Genomic DNA, 5,634 nt, shown 5'->3' on the forward strand with positions numbered 1-5,634 from the left:
TGTGGCTTTTCAGATCGTTTCTAGTCATATTTAAATGTGCATAGCCTCCCTCTGCAGGTAATAAGAAACATGAATATGATGTGAGTATTATAGCAGCTATTCCTGCCCTGGCGTCCTGCTCCAGCAGAGGGACCGGTTAATTTCTCCCCTGCTATTCTAGAAGATGTGGCCTGATCTGAGGTTTGCCAGCAGGGCTCCTGCACTGCCCTGGCTTTATAACCCCTCCTCGAGGGAGGTTCCAGGACTCCCGCTGGGGCCCCAGGGAACAGGAGAACCGAGCAAGGCGCTTGGGTTGTGACCAATGGCAACGTGTTCAGGTACTGCTGTGTGTGGAAAGAGAGGCCAGGCGCCCACAGTCTGGGGAAAAGATGAGGTCCACCGTCACGGTAGCTCTTATTTCAAAAGTAAACATGAAAACAGACCAAAAAGCCAACGTAGAGGCCCATCTTTGGCCTCATCCCAGATCTTGCTTCTGTGGAAATTATTCAGACGGTGGTCATCACCCGTGGTGAGTTAAGCTCGCGAATGAAGGGCTGTGTGTGGCCCCGGAACCGCCCACCTATCTGACAGCTCGGGATTAGATTCCCCTCGGTGCCAGGGAAGCCGCAGTTCTCCCAGCTCCCCTAAAGGACTCTGGTGAAGCAGAAGGAAATTGAGAGCAGTCCAAGTACTGCAGGACCTTGGCGGTGACCTAGTTCAGCTCCCCAGGGGAGACGAGTGTGGTCTGGGGAACATGGGACGTTCAGGAAACCAACCCAGTTCCCGGCAGCCGGTGACACTGTCGCCCAGTCAGGTCACCTTGAAGTGGCTGCTGGATACGAGCCTTGGTCTGAGGAGGCACCTGGCATTTGGCACTGGGCCAAAGCCAAACGTGCCTCATTTGCCCCCCTGAACCACTGGGCATTAGATAGTCTCCTGCTTACAGTCACTGGACCCCTCGGTTAGAAGGGACCTGAGAAGTCACCCAGCCTCACCTGTCAGGACAGGAGGTCCTCCCTCATGGATGAGCCTCACTGGCAACCTATGCTGGTCTCGGCCGCTCGGCTCCCTTGTCTCCATGCTGTTGGTGACAGTGCCCCAGTTTTCAGTTCGCTCTCTGCTCCCCCGCCCCTGCTATGTGGTTTGAGGTTCATTGATCACACCTCTCCCAGCTGCCGGCATCAATCTTCTAAGCACTGGAGGGGTCAGCCTTTGGAGGGAGTCGACACCATGGAAGGCAAAGAGGAGAGAGAGGTTCGGTGATTCAGGCATCAAGCCCCTGGATCAAGCCTTACCTGAAGCTTGTGCGACTAGTAGACTTCTCTGTAGCAGAGAACTTTACTGTGGTTCACCTGCAGTGACAGAGTGCTCGCTGTCTCACATGGTACTCATCCCCTGTTCTCTTAGTCCTTGGTGTATTTTCCCAAGCAAAAAGGCTAGTTGTGGCTTCTGGACTTGTCCACCGACCTCCCATCCAAATCTTTGGTCTTCTCCCAGCGATGCCTCTGGCTGGAGTGGGAGGGTGGTTCATGAGGCTCTCGGGCACCTGCCTTAGCAGTTCTAACCTGACTGCCCACCTGGAGACTCCCATCTGGGCTTCTCCTCAGCCACCTCTCCTCCTGTGGGGCCCGTGGCTCGTGCTCCTCTTTCCTCCCACCCACATCCCAGTCTCCTGGCTTCTCTCTCTTGCCTCCACCTCAGGCCTGAAGGCTCCTCAGTGCAGCTCTACTATAGTTGGATCAAAACGTTTTATAACTGAATTAGGGCTCTCTGGAGAAACAGAACCAATAGGATATAGAAACATATCTTGTTGGGTGTGTGTGTGTGTGTGTGTGTGTGTGTGTGTGTGTGTGTATACACACACACACTTACATATATACGATATATATTATCTGTATATATCATGAGGAATTGGCTCACACAATTATGGAGGCCAAGAAGTCCCGCGATCTGCTGTCAGCTGCAGACCCGGGAAAGCTGGTGGTGAGGTTCCAGCCCAAGACTGAAAACCCAAGACCCAAGGGGAGCTGATGAAGTAACCAGCAGCTGAGAGCTGACGGACTCTCCCAGTTCAGAAGATCAATGTTCCGACTCAGGCCGAGAGGACATTTTTCTTTCCTCCGCCTTTTTCTTCTATTCAGATCCTCAACAGATCGGAGGGTACCCACACCCCGCGCCCCTGCCGGGGAGAGCTGCCTGCTGTACTCGGCCCCTGCCTTCTAATGCTAACCTCATCTGGAAACACCCTCACAGACGGACACCCAGACATCATGTTAGCCAGACATCTGGGTACCCCATGGCCGAGTCAGGTGGACACATAAAATTAACCATCACAACAACCATCCCATCTGTTGTGTCTCATCCCCCCCCCCCCCCCCCCCCCCCGCAAGCATGTTTGCGGAGTGAGCTCGGCCCCTCCGCGCGCGGCAGTTTTTGTCATATTTGCCATTTGAACCTTCGCGGTCCACGGCCCGACCGGACCTAGAGGATCACGTTTATGCAACCTTGTCACTCTGTATCCTGCGTGTGTTCCCGGCGACAGTGCCCCGTGTCTCCCCTGTGGGGCAGGGGAAGGGACTCCTGGAAGACAAGGCTGAAGCGTGGGTCCGTGCGCTGGGAGCGCGAGTCCACAAGGTGGCGCCATGATTAAGTGGGAGGCCACTGCAGACGCCTGGGTGGCTCAGTCGGTTGAGCGTCCGACTTCGGCTCGGGTCATGATCTCACAGTTTGTGGTTCGAGCCCCGCGTTGGGCTCTGTGCTGACAGCTCGGAACCTGGACCCTGCTTCGGATTCCGTGTCTCCCTCTCTCTTTGCCCCTCTCCCGCTCATGCTCTATCTCTCTCTATCTCAAAAATAAACATTAAAAAAAAAAAAAGTGGGAGGCCGCTGGAGCTTACGGTGTGGGAGTCTCAGGGATGTAGGATTCCAGGGTGTCCAAGGAAGACTGCAGTGTCCACTAGTGACTTGGGGTCTGTGGACACGGGGTCTCCACCTCACCATGTGGCTGGGGCCCCCGAGTGGACAAGAGCGAGGGAGAGACCACAGGTTCTGTGGTGGCACCGGGTAGGTTTGGGAGGAACGGGAAGGTGCTGGGGGGGGGGGGGGTGGGCATCGGAGAGGAGGTGTCATCAACGGGCCCGACGCTCAGGGGTCAAGGCAGGGGTGGAGTTGTGAGTCATCGGCAGGCCGAGTGATGGAAGCTGTGGGAATGAATGAGCTCGTCACAGGGAGGAATGTGAAGAGTGAGGAGGTAGGATGCCCGGCAACAACAAGGTTGAAAAGATGAGCCAAGAAACGGGAAGCCAAGAGGCAGCCAGAGCGGCGGGACGGGACCCAGGAGCCACGGCACAGAAGGTAGGGGCGTCGTGGGGTCACCGTTGCCAAGTCCCATAAGACGAAAAGCGTCTGTTGAGATCTAGACAAGCTCTAAGCCAACTGAGCGAAGAGACAAAGGTAAGATAGGTGGGTTTCTCCCCTACCCCCCGTCATTCCTCATAAAGCTGATTTGGGTAACATGACTTTCTCTATGGGGTCATGGGCTCCTGACCCTGAACTCTGGGATTGGGCAGACAATGGCAGGCACCAGCTGTGGGACAGACAAGCAGGGTCTCTACGGCCGGGCTGGCTTCCCCGTTGACCGAGGACGTTGGGGGAGTTTCTGCCGTCTGTGGGCAGCTGGTTCCCAGGACAGAAGAAGGAGAGAAGAGGCCGGCCCGAGGCAGAGCCTTGCCAGCCTGTTCCCTAACGTCAGCTCCCAACAGTCAAGAACACTCCCGAGTGCCCTCCACGTGGGGGCACGAGGTGGGCAGTGCCCGCCCTAATTTGTCACGTGAAGGTGGTTGGGGACCAAGCCAGGTGTGACGGCTGGGAGGGAGGGGAGCAAACAGCTGGAAGCACAGGGAGGAGGGCAGGACAGAGAGAGGGAGGACGTGGGCCTGGGAGGTGTGGCTGAAAGGTCAGAGACACTAGGGCAGCTAAGTGCTGTGTGAGGAGGCAACACCCAGAGTAGACGGGGCTGCGGGTGAGAGAGCTTCACTGACCATGTGAGGGCCTGAGGAGACAGGACAGGGTGGGCTCCAGAGCCAAGGGGGCAGGGGGCCAGGCCGCCTCCCCGCTCCAGGGGTGGGCGATGTAGGTGGGGTGTTGGTTTGAGGCCACCGCTGAGTGAGTGTCCATCTGAAGGCATCTGGCCCACAAGGCCAAGGAGCAAGCGGCAAGCGGGAGGGTGGCCCTTTGGGAAGGTGGGGAGAGCAGGTGTGGGCTGGGGACCATGGGACTGTCTTCAACAGTCCTCCAAAGCTTGGGTCCAGGCGCAGGATATGGACACGTCCGTTGTTTATGTGTTGAGTTTGGCCAGGAGGACGGCTGAGAAAGTGCACAAGGGAAAGGGGCAGACACCTGGAGTGGGGAGTCGGGAGGTCAGGGGCCAGAGTTCTAGAAAAGGCACAAGAGGGGTATCAGGAGGACCTGGACAGGGAAGATGGGGGCCTGAGAGCAGGAAGTGAGGGGAGCCCTTCTGGGGACAAGGGGAAGGTGTGTCACGGAGTGGGCAGCAGAAACGGAAGAGCAGGTGGCTGGAGATGGTGAAGACGTGGATGGAGAGGACAACAGCCAGGCTGACTCAGGGTGTGAAAGGAGAGCCAGTGTGGGGGCGAGGTGAAGGGAAGCAGGGCAGGCAGATGGTAGGAGCTTCGAGGTGCTACTGAGGGAGGCAGCCGTGCACCAGTGTCGTCCTGACCCTCGGTGCATGGAAAGTGCTGGAAGGCGCCCACGCTTGGGAGCAGGCTGCAGGGTGTCAGGAGAGCTGGGACCGAGCTGAGGTGGAAGAGGAGGAGGAAGGTGTTGCGGGGGCCGGACGCCCGGGCAGGGCTGGGCGACGGGCAGGGGTCAGGGACCTCCATGGGAGCTGGAGAGGGCGGAGGGCTGGGTAAGGCCCCAGCAGGGCAGGAAGCACAGTGGGGGGCGGCGGGTGGGGGGCAGTGGGAAGTGGGGACACTCTGGTCTCTCAGGGGTTTGGCGCACCTTCTGGAATATACAGAAAGGGGAAAAGCAACTGCGTTTAGTTCAGGCACGGAGGGTGGGGAGGAACTTAAGGTACATCCCAGAGAAGACTCTGGATACGGAGGATACTTACGTAGCTGAGTAGTGTAAGGCTGAGGGGTTTCAGGAGGAGGGCGCAGAAGGCAGCAGCACCTCACGGCAGCCCTGCGAGGCAGGAGTTTCTTGCTCTGAGAACCGGAACAAGACTTCGGTTCAGGGTGCCTTGAGGATTATGAGGCAAAACACACAAAGTCCACCATGAGAGCTCAGCGAGTAAACTGCTGTCACCCCATTTAAGGATGAGGCCCCTGAGGGTTAGCTGCTTGACCCCAGGTCCCCGAGGTCCGGATGTGCCGTGGTTGGCACCCCCGTGACTGTCCTCACTGAGCCCTTCCTCCCTCGGGTTTCCTGTCCTCAGCTTTTCACTCCCTCCGAAGTCCAGCCGCCATCTAGCAGATTCCCCAAAGTTTAGAGACCAGTGATGCTGGCCTCCAAATCTGAGGCTCTGTGAGAAGGTGAGGCTCCCACCCCGGGGAGACTTCAGAGGAGGACGTCACCCTGGTGCCAATGCAAAGCTCAGGCGGGCATCTGAGGAAATGTGCATGGGCAGCTCCG

The sequence above is a fragment of the Felis catus genome, chromosome B3, assembly GCF_018350175.1.
Source record: "Felis catus isolate Fca126 chromosome B3, F.catus_Fca126_mat1.0, whole genome shotgun sequence".
Classification (NCBI taxonomy): Eukaryota; Metazoa; Chordata; class Mammalia; order Carnivora; family Felidae; genus Felis; species Felis catus.